At 38.5% G+C, this 19,396-nt stretch overlaps 1 protein-coding gene and 1 long non-coding RNA gene across 8 annotated transcripts in view; one reads left to right on the top strand and one right to left on the bottom strand.

The window, feature by feature from the left end:
* Positions 1-19,396, top strand: part of NKAIN3 (sodium/potassium transporting ATPase interacting 3) — a 600,276-nt gene that overhangs the window by 326,691 nt on the left and 254,189 nt on the right. The gene's annotated exons all lie outside the window — the stretch shown is intronic.
* The window catches only part of LOC123290032 (uncharacterized), a 54,071-nt gene continuing 42,357 nt past the window's right edge, over positions 7,683-19,396 (bottom strand). For 3 of the 6 annotated variants that reach the window (XR_006534296.2, XR_011493183.1, XR_011493179.1), the window contains 3 exons: positions 18,961-19,070; positions 17,937-18,087; positions 7,683-16,733 (listed from right to left, as the gene is read on the bottom strand). This is a non-coding gene — a long non-coding RNA (uncharacterized lncRNA). The remainder of the gene's footprint in view (positions 16,734-17,936; positions 18,088-18,960; positions 19,071-19,396) is intronic. The other 3 variants (XR_011493180.1, XR_011493181.1, XR_011493182.1) reach the window with 3 other exon arrangements.

Below are 19,396 nucleotides of genomic sequence, written 5' to 3'. Positions count from 1 at the left end.
TTATGTCAAAATTAACTCTATTCTCCTCTCACCATGCTTAAGGCCTTAACACATCTCTCTCTCCTCCCTTCTCTTGACTCCGCTCTGGGAGAGGAGACAGGATGTGATTAGCTTCTTATATATCCATCCTTAAGCTGATGCTGGATGTTGCAGGAATCCTGACCTCACGCTGGCCTTAGTCTTCAGCTGCTGCTAGTGGCCTCTACTGATGTGACAGTCTCCAGATATGGCTCATTCTTCCACTAAATTCCACAAAACATATATTTTTAATAAATTTACAATTATTCCAATAGGTGTAAGTTTGTTAAGCTGCTGGTTATATAATGTTAGGCCATTTTGTGTGGAACAGAGCTGCTGAATTTCCATGTAAGCATCATTTTCAAGAAAGTTTTGGTACTGCAGAGAAACAATGGTTTATAGCTTATTTTCAAATGCTTTGCTGTATTTTTAAAGACAATTTAAAGATCCTACTGCAGAATTTTTGATGCAGGCGGTTGAACATAAGAGCATTTTAGAAGAGCAAAGTGTAGAATGAATAGAATGTGAGTAAATGCCATTAAGATTTTGGATTTTCTAGTTGTGATGTTAATTAGTTTGTTCTGAAGACAGTCCCTTTGTTGTGAAACATCAGTTAAAAGTACAATCCTGGTGATGAAAAATTTCAAGTGACATTTGCAATGCTTCCGAACATTATAAAAAAGAGCCTGATAAACATGTTTAGTTGCATTTACGTACTTTTAAAACTAGAATGGCAGCATATATCACTGAGTAGTCTTATAAAATAGCACCACACAATCAAATTATAACTGATGAACATTAAGCTGAAGGGCTCTGCAGGAACAGAGGAGCCTGCAATAGCAATTACTCAACACTACTCTCAGAGGCAAGCACAAGTCATTTCAGTGCTTTGTATCAAATTTTCCTGTGGGGGGCGTAAATCACCAATAATAGTAACTTGAAAAAGTTCACTGTGTACAGAGAAAATTTCTCTCTGAGCCACTGTGCTGTGATGGCATAAGGACTTATGGGCCTGAAGCTTCAGACTGATTTGGGTTAGAGTCTTGAACGTAGATGGCCCTCAAAGTGTCTGCGCCTCCGATGTGTGGTTTGGAAGGTTATGGCTGCCAGTGGAAGCCCAATGCTGTGCCTCCAGCTGCCTTAGCACAAGAGTTCTGGATCTCTGACTCGGAAAGGACAAGTTTGAGAATGCAAGGCAAGCAGAAGGATGAGGAAGTCAAACCAGATTTATAGGGGGAGATGTGAAAAATGAAAACCATTGGCCAGAAGTTTAGTGTCAGAGATGAGAAGTGGGAAGGGAGATATGTTTTGCTTTCTCTTGACTCAGGAAAGCGCTAACAGAAAGACAAGTCAGAAATCCTTGTAATGAGATGTCCTTTGGTATGAAGCTCTTTTCAAGTCATGTCTGCCCACCAGCAGGGCTGACTGTGTTGCTGGCTCCAGCGTGGACCTGCCTAGGGAAGAGAGTCAGGAAACATGAATGATTTCAGCCATCCATGCCCTATCTGAGGACTGAGGACCAACAGAGAGGAAAACGGAGAAAAATTACCTGGAGCAAAGGTTGCCCAGAAGATAAGGCAAAACTGTCTGGCTTCAGCCCAGACTATTGAACAGAGGTACAGGGTGATAGAATTAGAAGGGAGAGGATGCAGGAAACATCCATGGTCCAGGATTCAGGGATGAGCTTGTATCTCCTCTGCCCTTCGGAAGCCCTCAACATCGATCCTGTTTTTGACTCAGGAGTAGCAGGAGAAGTACAGCAACAACACAACGTTCAGTTGTGTTTACAGGAATTGTCAATGTGTTTGTCTGTTAAAATCAGCACACTAAAGCATCCAGTGGTCTAGACTCCCTGAAAGGTTGGCTTTTTTCCGAGAACTTTCAGCCCGCTACAGAAAACAGATGAAATGTCTCACAATCAAGTAATAACTGAAGCCTGAAAAACAAATGAAGGCATTAAGAATGTAATTCTACTTTATTCTTGTAGAAGCTGGTTTGACTCAAGGTCTCTGAAAACTTCTTTCTGGAATCTGAATATCAATAGTTCTTAGTGATCTAAAAGTATAGAAACTTTAAAAACATACATTTCTAAGATTAAAATTAGATGGGGAGAGGACAAAATGAATGAAATTTAGCTAATTTAAAAGAAAAAGGAAGGCTATCCATTTGTTACATTCATTTACAAGTGGGAAATATAACTGTCTATGAAAGTCATAGCACTTTCCTAATCTTCTAGGTGTTCAACTACATCCATTTAATCATTCTTTCATTAAGCAAATGGTGGCAGAAGTTTCTAGTTATCTTCCATTATCTATTCCCCCTTCTTCTGGTCAAGAGTCATGGAAAACTCTGCTTTTGTGTGAGGTGGAAGGGCTGAAAAACCATATTTCTTTGCCTCTATATGAGGAGTAGGGATCGTCTAAGTTATGGACATTGAGATATAAGCAGAAGAATTGTGAAGGACTTCCAAAAAGGCTACTTAAGAGCTAACTCAGTTTAGAAGCAGACCCACACATGGTGACTTACAGAAAACAACTCTTACACTTAAAAGAAGACAAATCTTACACTCCTTCTGTAGGTCAGAAATCCTACATGAGTCTCAATGGCTAAAATCAAGATGTCAGACTGCCACTATGGAAAACAGGATGGAGGGTCCTCAAAAAACTAAAAATAGAACTACTGTATGATCTAGCGATTCTACTTGTGAGTATTTAGCTGAAGGAAATGAAGTCACCATCTTGAACAGAGAACTGCACCCCGGGTTCGTTGCTGCATGTTTATAATCGCCAAGACATGGAGAGGACCCAAGTGTCTCTCAGTGGGTGAATGGATAAAGAAGATGTGGTAATCCACACATAATGGGATATAATTCATCCATGAGAAAGAAGGAAATGCTGTCATTTGTGACAACATGGGTGGGCCTTGGGAGCATTATGCTAAGTGAAGTAAGTCAGACAGAAAAAGAGCAGTACTGTATGATATCACTTACATGTGGAATGTAAAAAAACCAAACTCATAGATACAGAGAACAGATTGGTTCTTGCCATAGGTGGGGGGTAAAGGGGGTCAAAACGTACAAAGTTACACTTATAAGATGAATAAGTCATAGGGACGTTAATGTACAACATGGTGACTATAGTTAACAGTACTGTATTGTATATCTGAAAGTTGCTTAGAGAGTAGATCTTAAAAGTTCTCATTACAAAAAAAAAATTGTAACTATGTGAGGAGATGAGTGTTAACTAAACTTATTGTGGTGATCATTTTGTGATATATACATATATCAAATCATTATGTTGTATACTTTAAACTTATATAGTGTTATATGTCATTTCTCTCTCAATAAAACTGGAAAAAACATAAAATAAAATCGAAGTGTCAGCAGGACTGTATTCCTTTCTGGAGGTGCTGGGGGGAGAATCTGGGTGTTTTTCCCCCTTTTCTAGATTTTAGAGGCGGCCTGCATTCCTTCCTTGTCTTCAAAGCCAGCAATGGCAGCACAAATCCTTATGCTGCCATCTCTCTGATTTTCTGCAGCCAGGAAGGCTTCTCTGCTTTTAAGGACTCATGTGATTAGATTAGGCCCACCTGAATAATATAGGCTAATCTCAGCAGGTCAAGGTCCTTCACTGGCCTGCCATCTGCAAAGCCCCTTTATCACCGGGCACCATCTTCACAGGTTCTGAGCATTAGGACGTGAACATCTTTGGGGGCCATTATTGTGCTACCACAGTGGTGGCAGCCATCTTGGGCCATGAGGTGACCTTGAGGATGCCAACCATGCATGAAAATAAAAGAGTAAAAAGAAAAAAGGAGCCTGGGACCTAATAACTCTGTGGAGCTTTCACATCAGCCTTGACCTTCCCACAACAGATTTCTTTTATGTTAGAAAATGTGTTTAACCAGTGTTTTGGGGCTTGAAATATGCAGCTGAAAATAATACCTAACTAATCATGTATAATTCTACAGACAATTTTACTTAGCTTTTACTTGTTTTGAAGCACTGTTCTGGGCTATGTCCAGTTCCTCAGAAAATGTTCTGTATCATAGGAAAGACAGACATTAAATGAGTAATAAGAAGAAAATGTAACCAGTGTTGTAATAATGAAGGATAAAGAACTCTGATACCGTAAAGCAGGGAGCATAGTCTTCACAGGGGTCAGGGGAGCCTCCCTAGGAAAGATGGGATTGTACGCACTGAGTAAAGGACAGCATTATAAGTACCACGCTGACCTTCAGAAACACAGGTGCTGTTATTGACCTACCAGCTGTGAAAAAAGTGCTTTGAGTTGCTACTTTTTTTTTAATCTCCTATAATGAATTTTTGTTGATCTGCCCGTCTCCATCCCACACTCTTTCCATACTGTCTTCTGGCCAGCATACATTGGAGAGAGAACTCCATGTGGTTACATGCGTCAGAGCCAAGGTCACTACCCTTGGGCAGTGGTCATGTAGGGACATGCTCTAAACAAGGGAGCTTTCGAGTTACAGCCCATGACTACCAGTGGCCTGGAAATATCTGCTCAGGCACGGTTAGGAGAAAATGTCAGAATGCTGGGGGTCCTTTGGAGATGATCTGGAGTTAATTTCCCTGAGCATAACTAGACTAATGAGCTCCTCAAATATAAGACTATTTCACTGCACAGCTGCACTGTTTAGCCAGTACTGATTCAAAAAGTATTTCAAGGAAAGGTAAATATGCTTTCTGCAAAATCCGCTGTATGCTGCTGAAAGAAAAATGGTGTTGAGTTGAGAAGTCCTTTCGGAACAAGCCCTGTATCCCCACACTTATTTTAGCAACAAAATTCAATTTGGTTGAGCTGTCTGGGGAGTTGATTTGACCCTGTTTCCAGAACAATATGCAATGGTTTGATGGCATCATTTCCAAATGGGCCGTCTGATGTTTCAGTTTGTACATACAATTCATCATTTTATTCTTGTCCTTAATTATAGAATTAATAGAGAAAACACTTCCTCTGTGTATTTGAAGTATCGGGGGCATTAAGGCTATTTTAAGTATTAGTCTGAGAAAGTATTCTGTCCTTTAGGGCAGCATAGGAGAGAAGGAGCACTAATTGTGCAGTGAGTTGTGCTCACCATTAACTGAGATACTGAGACAAAAAGTGTAGTTATTATTTCCTACCTATGATTAATTTTACATGCCGAGGGCATGGTATGAATTTTGCGTCAGTGTAAAAGGCAGACAGGCTACTGGTCCCTGAAATCAATGACAGTCAGAAGAGCCTAGACACTGGGTGATCTGATGAATAATTTAACACTGATTTGTTAACTGTGCAGAAGTGAAGTTAGCCACGCAGGGAGACACATTGTCAATTGCCAGCAATTTACTATGTTTTTGAAAACCACAGGCAGCAATTTACAGAAAAGATTAGGCCAGTTACTGTACACGTGTGACATTCTCTTGATTTAAGATGTCATCCTGAAAGCTGTTAACTGACAACTGGAGTTTGGAATGAGGTTATAAAGTTTAGTGAGGAACTGCTTTTACCTGAGAATGTCTTTATTTCTGCCCTCAGAGACCCTGAATGCACACCTCCTGCTGGGACTCAACGTGTGTATGCAAATGAGCACTGTCAGAGAAGGGTGATGCACCTTCTCTGGGAACCATTAAACACCTTCGTAGTACTCAGTGCTCTGATACACTGGTCCATGGGAAAGCATGGTGATGGGCTTTATTTCTTGGAGAAGAAATCATTAACCATGTATTTCTTTAGTCCCGTGCCGTCTGGGGGGTATAATCACTTTCATCCTGCACCAGGAGTTTACTTTTCAGTTCTTCATAAGAAGCTGATTAAAGAAAAATCCCTTTTTTATTAGTGTAATTTCTTTCCACTTCTTTTCCCTATTGGAATTAAGTCAGTAACAGTAATTTCTTCATATTTGAATTTGTAAAAAAGTGAAGTGAGGGTAGTCTTAGCCCCTAGTGGAATTTGAAACCCTAGGTCATCCTGAAGGGTGACTTTCATAGGAAGAATAGACAGGAAACACAGCAGCTCATAATTTAAACACGACAAAGTCTAACCTATGATTGACCATTTCTGGAGCTCTACCAAAAAATGGACTTTTGGTATACTTTGAAGTTTATTCTCAATGTTTACATTAATTTACCCACTTCTCCAAAGATTCCCAGTAAGTTTAAATCTTGCAAATCAGCGTTGTAATGGTAATTCTTATTCTGAAATCATAGATGCCAGTGGTAACTTTTTTTAAATGACTTTGGCTTTCCATATGAGAAACAAGTTAAGACTTCCTATGTGTGCCATCGTTAGCAAGAAAATGATTCTGAAAACTAAGACAAATGCCTTCTTTCCACCCTTTCTCTATTTGCCCATCTTCCTGGGTCTATAAACTGCTTTACAAATTGATGCCAGCTCTTGTGTTTTGCTTTAGTTGTTTTTTCCCGTATGTTTTTTTTTCTTGAAAGGAGAAAAAAATGATTATTAGATAAACTAGTTTTTTATTTTCTATGTTAAGTATTAAAGACAAAATATAAAATTCTAGAAATGTGTCATAAGCAAAAGTTGAACTCTTTAATAGAGATTAGTATTAGACCATAACTCTAGCTTTATCAGAGAAGTTTTTTTTTTAATATAAAAATAATCAGAGGCCCATCCGGTGGTGTAGTGGTTAAGTTTGCATGCTCTGCTTCAGTGGCCCGGGGTTTACAGGTTCAGATCCTGGGTGCGGACTTATGCACCACTCATCAGGCCATGCTGTGGTGGTGTTCCACATACAAAATAGAGGAAGATTGGCATAAACGTTAGCTCAACAACAATCTTCCTCAAGCAAAAAGAGGAAGATTGGCAACAGATGTTAGCTCAGAGCCAATCTTCCTCACACACACACAAAAAATCAATAAATGAAGGTCCTCATGAATGGATTACTTTTAAACCATCACATTGAAGGCACACAGCTCTGAAGTGGCTCAGCAGACTTACTGTTTTGCCACCTCAGACAGTAGGGAAACATTCTTGCAAATGTTTTCTTTTATCTTAGAAGCATAGTTTTCCAGGAATAGATTTGAAATGGCAATAGACAACCGCATTTAACTCCTTCAAAATACTTTGCTTTATGTAACACAAACATTTATAATTAAGGCATGTACACTTAGAATCTAATTTCCTTCAAACTTCTTATCATAAAAGCAACAAATGTATTCATAATTATTACGGAAAGAAAGTTTTCAATTACTTATACATTTTTGGCTTTTGGTGGGTTTAACCAATTAAATCATATAGTTTTACTATTCATTCTTTGTCTATAGTATTTTTTATTTATTTTTTTTAATTGCAGTGACATTGGATTATAACATTATATAGCTTTCGGATGTACATCATAAAATATTTCGAATTCTGTGTGGATTACGTCATGTTCACCACCCAAAAACTAATTATAGTCCATCCCCTCACATGTGAGCCTAATCACCCCTTTTGCCCTTTCTCCCTTCCCCCTTGGTAACTACCAATCCATTCTCCATTGCTATGTGTTTGTTTGTCATTGTTCTTATCTTCTACTTATGAGTGAGATCATACAGTATTTGACTTTCTCCCTCTGACTTATTTCACCAGCATAATACTCTCAAGGTCCATCCATGTTGTCACAAATGGCCGGATTTCATCATTTCTTATGGCTGAGTAGTAGTCCATCGTATATAAATGCCACATCTTCTTTATCCATTCGTCCCTTTTTGGGCACCTAGGTTGCTTCCAAGTCTTGGCTATTGTGTATAATGCTGCAGTGAACATAGGGGTGCAGGTACCTTTGTGCCTTTGCATTTTCAAGTTCTTTGGATAAATAACCAGCAGTGGAATAGCTGGATCATATGGTAGGTCTATTCTTAATTTTCTGAGGATACTCCATACTGCTTTCCATAGTGGCTGCACTAGTTTACACTCCCACCAGCAGTGTACAAGGGTTCCGATCTCTCCACATCCTCTCCAACATTTGTTGTTTCCTGTCTTGTTAATTATAGCCATTCTGACCAGAGTGAGGTGACACCTCATTGTAGTTTTGATTTGCATTTCCCTGATAGCTAATGATGTTGAGCATCTTTTCATATGCCTGTTGGCCATCTATATATCTTTTTTGGAGAAATCTCTGTTCAGATCCTTTGCCCATTTTTTGATTGGGTTGTTGGGGATTTTTGTTGTTGAGCTGTATGAATTATTTGTATGTTTTTGATATTAACCCCTTATCTGATATATGGTTTGCAAATATCTTCTCCCAATTGTTAGATTGTCTTTTCATTTTGTTGATGGTTTCCTTTGCTGCACAGAAGCTTTTTAGTTTGATGTAGTCCCATTTGTTCATTTTTTCTTTTGTTTCCCTTGCCCAGTCAGACAATGTACTTGAAAATATGCTGCTAAGACCAATGTCAAAGAGCGTACTGCCTATGTTTTCTTCTGGAAGTTTCATGGTTTCGGGTCTTACATCCAAGTCTTTAATCCATTTTGAGTTTATTTTTGTGCGTGGTGTAAGGGAAAGGTCTACTTTCATTCTTTTGCATGTCGCTGTCCAGTTTCCCAACACCATTTATTGAAGAGACTCTCCTTTCTCCATCGTATGCTCTTGGCTCCCTTGTCGAATATTAGCTGTCCATAAATGTGTGGGTTTATTTCTGGGCTCTCAATTTTGTTCCATTGATCTGTGTGTCTGCTTTTGTGTCAGTACCATACTGTTTTGGTTACTATGGCTTTGTAGTATATTTTGAAATCAGGGAGTGTGATCCCTGCAGCTTTGTTCTTTTTTCTCAGGAATCCTTTGGCTATTCTGGGTCTTTTGTTTTTCCACATAAATTTTAGGATTCTTTGTTCTATTTCTGTGAAAAATGTCATTGGAACTTTGATAGGGATTGCATTGAATCTATAGTTTGCTTTAGGAAGTATGGACATTTTAACGATGTTAATTCTTCCAATGCAAGAGCACAGAATATCTTTCCATTTCTTTGTGTCTTCTTGGATTTCTTTCAACAATGTTTTACAGGTTTTGGTGTACAGATCTTTCACCTCTTTGGTTAAGTTTATTCCTAGGTATTTTATTCTTTTTGTTGCAATTGTAAATGGGATTTTATTCTTAAGTATTTTTAATGTTAAAAAATAGATACTTCTGGAAGGGAAAAACTGTTGGCCTATTTAGAGATAGCTATACTGTAGACAATAAAATCAGGTGTTCATCTGTTTGACTACAGATTAGATTGGGGTACAAGAATAGTGGCAGCCTACCCGGAGGCCTTGAATGTAGGAGGTTTGCACCATTGTTGAAAACATCTGGAAGTGAATTTCTAAGGTTTAAATAGTGATAGGTGTGTACACTAAGGCCGCTTGCTGCTTGGATCAGACTATAATGATTTTGACTTGATCTATTTCTTTACCTTTAGAAACTCTCTACTTTATTTTTTGCTAAATCAATGAAAGCCTCATGCACTTTAACATGAGTGCCAAACAGAGAGGTGCTTTGTTATTAGTTTGCATTTATATTGTATTTTCCTTCAAATATTGTATTTTCCTCAAGGGGCTTTACAAAACATGACAGCAGTTATCAAAACACTTTGTCAGGTATGTAAGGCAAAAAATAATGCTTGTACAAATGTTCCAAAGGCATAGTGCTTATTGGAAAATGTTGATTTTCTTAATTTTTTAGAAGTAATCTTTTTAGAGATTTTCTTTAAAATAAGGTCCAACTTTCTTAAACATTTTCTTTTCTCAGCTTTGGGCTCTGACACTTTAATTCAACAAATTCATTGAGCATCTACTCTATGCCAAGTATTTTTGTAGGGGCTGAGAATGCTACTCAGGGATGAAAGGAATTTGCTCCCATAGAGCTTTAGTAGAAGAGACATGATATATAAACAGATAAATATATGATATAATATCATGTTGTATTAAGTGCTATCAAGAAAAAAAAAGGCAGGATAAGGAGCTAGAGAGTGATTTCATGGGAATGGATGGAGTTAGGAGACCCAAGTGGCAGAAGGGAGCAAGCCATATAAAGATATGAAGGAATGCCAGGTCCCCAAGATAGGAGCATGCTTGGCAGGCAGGAGAAACAGCAAGAATGCTGTGTGGTGTTGCTCACATTCCAAGAACAGGGTGAGGAGGGCAGGCCATGACTTTGGATAGCTAGGCAGTGGCAAAATCCTGTAGGAACCTATTGGCCATGGTAAGGATTTGGATTGAGTCTAAATGTAATGGGAACCCAATGGAAGGTTGAGCATAGAGGAATGACAGGATCAAAAATCAGTGTGACTGCTGTGTAGGGGACAAGAGTGGAAGCAAGCAGACCCATAGAGCTGACTGTGGTGGTCCAGGTAAGAAATAAAGGTGGCTTGGACTAGGTTGGTGGCAGTGGCAGAGAGGAGGGTAATCATATTTGAAATGTAGTTGGGAAACAGAGCTGCCAGAATATGCTAGTGTATCAGAGGCTGTGTATGAGAGAGCTTTAAATTCTGTCTCCGCCACACACGCTGTTGCCTCAGAGCTATGGTGTTCTCACCTGTGAGAGAAACAACAGAAACAACTTGTACATCAGAGTGGCTGAGAGGACTGAGGCCTCCAGTAAACACAGAGTGGGCTTTCGACACGTTGAAACTGTCCCCTCCCTCCTGCTTCTCAACTAGCCCTTGTCTTTCTTACTTTCTATCCTCTTTAACTTCACATTCAGTTTTCTTCCCGCTTTGGTTCTTGCTTCTCTGGTGTATATGGTCCTTGCCCTCCGAATGCCTTATTTGAGGATGCCCAGATGTTGCCAGCTGGTCCATCTTTGAACACATAAGGGGTCTGCCCAAGTGAGGAATCTTCAGCCCAACTTTCTTAGCTTCCTGACAAATCCACTCTGCATTTTTAGACTCTTATCAAAATCTTTGACTTAACAGTTGATGTACTTCTAATAGATACATCCAAAACTGTAGTGGAAAAAAAACAAAAAAGATGTGGAGTATTTGCTTCCTCTCTTAACCGGAGACAGCCGTTAGCATTGAGAGTAAAAAAAGGAAACTGAGAGTCAATTAGAAAGTACTTTTTTCTACCAAGTTATATATGTTTACCGTGAAATTCTTCTAATTACAGTGAATCAGTTATATTTAAACCCACATTTTGGTCCTTTGGGAAATTCTAATTGTGTGCTTTTTTTTCTGACACCAATCAATTCTCTAATTCTTCACCATCAACTGGGTGTCCAACTATTCAATTCAAATCGAACACTAACTGCCCAGAGTCAGCACAGACTCCACAGGTGAAGAGCTCAGTCCCACAAGACTGCCCCACTTCACAGACCAGCTGCAAAGGGGATCCCCAGGCTACTCACACTTCTGCCCAGATGATTACAAATTCAGGGGTTCCCACAATCCCCCCTAGCATTCATGAAAGCATTTTACTTGTGATTATTGGTTTATTATGAAGAATGCAACTCAGCAACAACCAAATGGAAGAGATGCATAGGGCAAGGTATGGGGATGGAGGATGGGATGTGCAGCTTCCATGCCCTCTCCAGGTGTGCCACCCTCCTAGCACCTCGATGTGCTGATGTGTTCACCAACCCAGAAGCTCCCCAAGCCAGATTGTTCAAGAATTTTTAAGGAGGTTTCATTAAGTGGGCATGATTGATTAAATCATTGGCCATTAGTAACTGACTCAATGTTCAGCACCCTCCCCGTCCCGAGGAAGTGGGGCTGGAAGTCCAACCCTGTAATCATGTGGTCGGTTCCTTTGGCAACCATCTCCCATCCTGAAGCTATCTAGGGGCCCCACCCCCTAAAAGTCATCTCATTAGCATACTTAGCATAAACTCATACAAGGTCCAAAGGGGCTCCTTATGAATAGGAAAACATACTCTTATCACTCAGGAAATCCCAAGGGTTTTAGAAGCTCTGTGCCAGAAACCAACAAACACCAAATATATATTTTTTATTTTACTACCCTAATCATGGCCTCTTTGATTGCTATCCTAGTGAGAAAAGAACGTTTGGAAGGACCCTGACACTAGGTGCTGAGGTTTAACCAGAATGAAAAAGACACTGCCTCTGAGTGCAAAGGGCTTAAAGCAGGTAGAAAGGAGCACAGAGGTGAGTGCTTGACGGTCTCCTGCATCCAAGGCAAGTTCACAGAAGGAGCTCATTTCACCTGATATCAATCTCCCAAAGAAAGTGGCCTTTCCCCTTACATAGATGAGAAAATGGAAGTTTTACGGAAGGTAAATAATTTATCCCTGGTAAGCCAACTGATATCTGGCAAATGTAATTTTTAATCCTGGCCTGCTCTCTCCAAGACTAAGATCATATCTCTTATTGACAGTTGCCTCTAGTATGTGAGAGAAACACAAAACGGAAGAAAAAAGAAAAAACAGGGCAAACATATTTGGTATTCTTACCTTCTTCTTCCTCCTCCTCCCCCACCACTGAGGAGCGTTCTGTCTTATCTAAGCAGCCTGAAAGCTTGAGACATGGGCGATCTATGAATAAACAAAAATGTGTCCAAGTAGCTGACACCACAGCCACCTAACGCAAAACGGTAAGAAGACAGCATAGTAATCTTATGAATTCAAAGACTGTAAATCAACTTTTGTATTTTCAGATTGCAGAAAGGCTTTGGCCCTGAATTATCTAAAAGATTATGTTCTCACAGCCCTGTAATTAGAATCTGAAATTAGGATCTGCCTCACCTGCTGCCTTTACTGGTGATCTTCATCGTAACATCTGCAATGCAAGGTTGCCATTTACAGCAGCTCTACCCTCGTTGCCCCATTCAGTCCTGCCCTACATCGTCCGTCATCCCATTCTGCACATGAGGAAATCATGTCTCCAAGAAGTCAAAATCTCTAGTCAACACACACAAAACGAGTGGCTAAAGGGAGAGGCAAACTTAGAATATTAGACCCAAGTCCATAATGTTTTTAGGGATATGATTCAGGTTTGAGGTTGGAAGCATCTAACTGACTCATCAGGATCCAGTGTCTACCTCTGCAGTCAACCCAGCCAAGAGCGAGGAAAGGAGGGTGTATCTTAAAGCTGAGTTGGTTCAAAGCTCCTGTCCCATGCAACTGTGTCTGAAAACAGCTGTAGTTTGTTCTGATTGCCTCTCGTGCAATGGACAATTAGTTGTAGTGGCTTTCCTTGTTTATTTTTTTCCATTTATTTATATTGCTTCCCCTTCATAAAAAAAGATAAGAAATAAAATAGATATCCTACACTTTTTTCTGCAGTGGTGCTGTTGAGTTAATAAGCATTCCAGTTTGGTTCTAATGTTTGTTAGACCTCAGGTCTCAACTTGGAGAGATCCTGTACTAAGTCAAGCAGTAAAATGTAACCAGTGATTTCATGTGAAGATGACGCCTAGTAGACAGATGTACAGACTCATCCTTACCCCTTCATTACAGTGAATCATATGAGGCAAGTATTTATTTACCTTAGTGGAAGTCAACTTGTCAATTTCCATACTGGGTCACATATATTTTCAAGGGAATGGAAGCATTCAAACTTGAAGCAGCCAATATTATCTTGGTAAAATCTACTGAAAGAACATGCCAGTGGTTTTAAGGACCTTCCTAACCATTGACAAGTTAGTAAATGCTTGTTAAGATGTAGAAAAAAAACACAGTCAACAACATCTTTGAGGAAAAAAAAAAAAGAATCAATCAAGAGCTAACACTGAATGGAAGAGCTACAAGGATATGTTATATACAAATGTGTATTAGCAATGTCCTTTCTGGACAATTTAAGGGATGCCAGGGGTAATTGGGAATATATTATACTTGAGTTTTACCTTATGTGCTGACTTTAGACCCTTATCTCCCTATAAGAGGCAACTGCATTTTGCCTAAAAGTGTCAATTCTTAGAATCCTGCTAGCCACCATTTATGCTACACCTAATGCAAGAAGAAAAGTAGAGAGGAAAGACCTCTAATTTTCTTGTAGAGATAAAATTGAAGTTATATTCATCCCCCTCCCCTCTAGCCTCTTGCTACTTTCTTTACCTATCAGGTGTGTTTCTCAGCAAAAGAAGATGTTAATGATCATATTAACATATTAAACAATGGCATAGGGAAGGCTGACATTTCCCACAGCTTTTGGTCCATGATTAAAGTAATGAAAGTTGCCAGTTATTCAGACCAAGCCTATAAAGGCCTTAAATTCACTCACTACCTGAAAGGTCAGGTAAATTAAAGGAAAATATAGGGCTGGCCATGAACAGTCTGCATGTGGTGATCCTGAGTGCTCTTAAAAGTGGCTGAAACTAAAAGGCTTGGCATTAATTCTAGCCAGCTTCCTGGTATTGATTAAGAAGTAATCGCAAGTGCTCATTTGTGGGCAAATTAAGAGATAAGTCCTTTTCAGAAGGTCATTTACATGTCTTCTTTTTAATTAATATCACTGACTTGAAGATTTGCAGTTAAATTAGCCCATTAATTATAAAAGTCATCTGTTTGGAGAGTAGGAAAGGATAATTTATTTAGTATCAGATCCAGGTTTTCAATAAATTGCCATTTCTTCTGATATCCTACTAGAAAGGCCTGAAGTTTTGAAGTATGAGTTGAATGGATGGTCATGGCCTGAGCTGTTTTGTTTTATTGTTGCTTATTATAAATGTAATATATAAAACTTTAAAAACCCTGAAAAATATATTGAATTATAATGAAGAAAAAAAGATCTATCTCCTCCCCCTTCTACGACTCATTGTACTTTAATATTACCATTTGTTAAGCTCGGCATGTGTATAGATGTTGTGAATGTGTGTATGCACACACACATATATATAGTATATACATAGCTCAGCATGTGTATAGATATATGCACTCTAAATTTGTCATTACTTAAAATATAGTTTCATATTTTGCTTTTTCACGTATTATAATAAAAGCATTTTCCTATGTAACAAATATCTTATTTTTTTGCTGAGGAAGATTAGCCCTGAGCTAACATCTGTGCCAGTCTTCCTCCACTTTATATGTGGGTTGCCACCACAGCATGGCTGACAAGTGGTGTAGGTCCAGGATCTGAACCTACAAACTCAGGATGCCGAAGCGGAGCACGCCAAACTTTAACCACTATGCCACAGTGCCAGCCCCCAAGTATCTTTTGAAAACTATGTTTTAATTAAACTTTTATTTGAGACAATTATAGATTCACATTCGGTTGTAAAAAATAATGCAGAGACAGCCTTTATCCCCTTTGCCCAACTGGCCCCAAGGGTAGCATCTTGTAAAACTGTAGTACAATATCACAACCAGGATATTCACATTGATACACTCAAGATATAGAACATTTCCATCACCACAGGATCCCTCATGTTACCCTTTTATAGACACACATAATTACCTCTTGTTCTTAACCCCTGGAAATCACCAAACTGTTCTCCATTTCTATAATTTTGTCATTTGAAGGACATTATATAAATGGAATCATATAGTATATAGCCTTTAGGGATTAGCTCTTTTCACTCAGCATAATTCTCTGGGGATTCATCCAAGTTGTTACATGTATCAATAGTTCATTCCTTCTTATAGCTGAGTAGTATTTATTCCGTGATATGGATGTGTTACAGTTTAACCATTCACTCATTGAAAGAAATCTGGGTTGTTTCCAACTTTTGGCTCTTATGAACGAAGCTATCAGGAACATTTGTTTTACTGCACAAAATTGGAGTTTACTTGCCTAATGCACATAAATGGCCAATTAATTACAGCAGCACCCTTTGGGAAAAGAGATCAGCTTTATTGTGCAAGACTGACCTGCAGTGAGACGGGGTGTGTGCCCTCAGATCTGTCTCCCCAATTCAGGATTTGGGGTGAAATTTAAGAGGTTAGGGAGAACAGGCAGGCATGTGGAAACACTGGTGGGACCAGTTTTCTTTGGGGGTCTTCAAGCATTTATGGTTTTAAACATTTATGATGAGGTTCTAAACTCTTATTATAGTGTTCTAAACATTTTTGATGAGGTGGGGAAGGATTTTAATGCCGGATCTTCCTGATTGAAGGACCCCTCGCTTCTATTAAGAGTCCAGCTTTCAAGTTCCAGTCATGTCCTGGTCCTTGGGTTCCATGGGAAGAAGGATCTTTGGTTCTGCGGTCATTTCAGGTCATGATTTTTTCTTTTTCACATCACCTGGCTACGTGACTCTGCAGTTTTTCTGAAAGACAATCCTTAACCACTTTGTTGATAAGAGATAGGGTCTGTTTGAACTGGCTTTAAATGGGCCCGAGGTTACATTTGTGTACAGGTTTTGTGTGAATGTAAGTTTTCATTTCTCTGAGATACATGCCCAAGTGTGTAATTGCTGGATCATTTGGTCGTTGCATTCTAGTTTCATGGAAAACTGCCAAAGTATTTTCTAGAGTGACTCTACCATTTTATATTCTCACTATCAGTGCATGAATCTAGTTTCTCTGCATCCTCGCCAGCATTTGGTGTTGTCACTGTTACTTATTTTAGACATTCTGATAGGTGTATAGTGATATCTCATTATGGCTTTAATTTGCATTTTCTTAATGGCTAATGATTTTGAATATCTTTTCGTTGGCTTATTTCCAGTAGTCAAATGTCTCTTCATGTCTTTTGCCCATTTTGTAATTCGATATATTGGGTTTATTAATGTCGAGTTTTGAGACTTCTTTATATATTCTAGATACTAATCCTTGATCACATTTGCGGCTTGCAAATATTTTCTCCCAGTCTGTAGATTGTCTTTTTATCCTCTTAACAGACTCTGTAACAGAGCAAATATTTTTAAATTTGTTGAGATCCAATTTATTGATTTTTCTTTTTATGGATAATATTTTTGACGTCAAGTCTAAGAACTCTTTGTCTAGCTCTAGATCCTGAAGATTTTCCTATTTTTAAAATGTTTTATAGTTTTATGTTTTGTATTTAAGTCTGTGATCTATTTTGAGTTAATTAATTTAGCTGTAATTTTATTCCTTATATAGGATTGAATTAATATGTTCACAGTGGGAGAACTTTTTCTTTTTTTGAGCATTAAACCAAGAAATTCACTGGTGAAGTGAAGCCAGGATGAAAGAGGCATAATTGGATATTAATTGAAGATAAACTGCAGTCTGTTTGAACCAGCTTAAGACACGGGATTTCAAACTGACGCCCCTTCCTGGCAGTCTGCTTTTTCCAGGTCCCCAAAGGTCTAGTCCAAAATGCAGGTTGATCACTCCGCTCCTCCCCTCTCATCCCTACTGGGGAGCTATTGAAGTCTTTGATCCACCAAACCCACTTGTCTTCCTCTTCTTTGTTTTCACTTGTTATTTCTCTTTCTCGTTATAAAGAATATCAACATAGTGCTAACATTGGCAACTGCATTAAAATATTATCAAACAATCTAAAATCAGGAAACTCTTCCTTAGAAATTAAATTTGCATATTTCATTGCAAAATTGCATAGGAATTGCAATTTTGCATAGGAAATATAAAATAATCTTAAATAAAACAATATACATATATTTGTTTATAATCCAGATAGATCTAATACAAATGTCTAGATTAGGAGGCAGATAATAATCCCTAAAAATGCCATTTAGGTTGGCAAGCTATGAACCAGGATCAAAGGCTCAAGAGATGACAGAAAGATGTCAGACAGAGCACATCCTGGAGAAGAGAAATGAGGAAAATTCATGGATCTAGGTTCACAGGATTTATAAGCATACTTGTTTTAACTCTCTCTCCATATTGATGTTATAGCTGGAATTATCAATGTATTTTGGGGCCAATGGAAATGTCTCAGAGTCAATATTTATTTTTTTAAACAGAACATATAAAGTACAATGATGAAAATAGAGGAAACGTTCTTGTTGGCTGTGAGTTATGCAAAGGGCCTAAAGGCTCCAGGGGAGAGGGAAAAAAAAGAAGAAAAAAAAATCTGTCTCTCTGAAGATAGAGAGATAGAAGGAAGACAAATTCAGTACCTGAGACCGTTGGCATATTTCTATCTGGACAGTAGCAATGGAATGCTTCTCAAAACCATCAGCAAAAAGGGAACCTTCTGGGCAGAAGCCAGGTCATGAGGTGCCCCTTTTGTCTCAGGCCTGGCAGATGACTCAGGATGTTCTTGTGCTCCTATGAGATCAATGATGCCAGAAAAAACTTTTCACACCACTTTAAATTTATATGGATAATCAACTTATGCCAAATGACAGGGTACTTACTTGAGGAACAATAGTCGTAATAAAAATGTTATGGAGTATAAATGGTTGATGGTAGATTTTTCAGTAACATAATGAATAGGTGCTTTTAGATAATGTAATGTAAGTGCAAATGGATATTATGATTAGGAAAAAAATTCATGCACTTGTACAGACATTGTTTAAGTACCTAGAAATGTTAATCAATTGATATAGCCATTTATAAAGCTTATAGCTATGTTTAACTTTTATATTTGTATGATTTCTCCTACCTTCATTACTTTATGCGTAAAATGTCCAGTAGAGAATATATTTATATTAAAATAACAACACTAACTGTGGTCTGAACAACTGATACATAACATTTCTTTGACGTGATATTTCAGGGCATAATATTCTCAGCCCAACTTAATCCTTCATGTCTCATTCATCTAATTCATTCATTCATCAGTACCCATGACACACTGAACATTGTGCTGGAGATATAAAGCTGTGAGCAAGGTCTAGAAGTGGTATATAATTCTAATAAAAACTTCAATTAATTAAGTTCCTCCTGGTTCTCTGCAAGTGCTGTCTCATTTACTTCTTACAAGGGTCCCAAGAGATAGACACCATTGTCCACATTTAACAGATAAAGAATCTAGACTTTGCCCAAGGTCATATGGCTAATAAACACTGAAACCTGGACTCCCACTCAGATTTTTCTGACTCAAAAGTTAATAAAGCGCTGCGCTACACTGAGTTATGTAAAGCTGCTGATGCTATTTCGGCTCCACTTGAGTCCTTTCTCCACTTCAGAACCACTTACCAACTCTGTGACTCAGGCAAATTGCTGAACATCGAAGTCCAGTTTCCTCATCTGAAAATGGGGACCATAATAGTTCCTGCCCCATCAGGTTCTGATAAATGTGTCAGTTACTGTGAGAAATAAACAAAGCATGTGAATTGCAGGAGAAGGAGCACTTCAGTTTGCCTAAGGAATTGAGAAGGGCTCCTAAGAAAAGGTGACGTATGACAAGGGAGTTGAAGGGTGAGAAGAAATTGGAAATTGCCATATCCTCCCTATGTCATCTTTTATGGGTCTCTTTTGAGTCGTAACCACTGTTTCTCCCTCTTCCTATTATCCATTCAGAAGAGTCACGAGCAAAGAGAAATCACAGTTATTGAAAACTCACTACATTAATGTCAAACATTATTACAAACTTTACATATGTTAATACAACATAATCCAAACAGCAACCCTA

The sequence above is a fragment of the Equus asinus genome, chromosome 12 (genome assembly GCF_041296235.1).
Source record: "Equus asinus isolate D_3611 breed Donkey chromosome 12, EquAss-T2T_v2, whole genome shotgun sequence".
In the NCBI taxonomy this organism is placed as follows: domain Eukaryota; kingdom Metazoa; phylum Chordata; class Mammalia; order Perissodactyla; family Equidae; genus Equus; species Equus asinus.
This window is presented reverse-complemented; position numbering and strand designations above follow the sequence as displayed.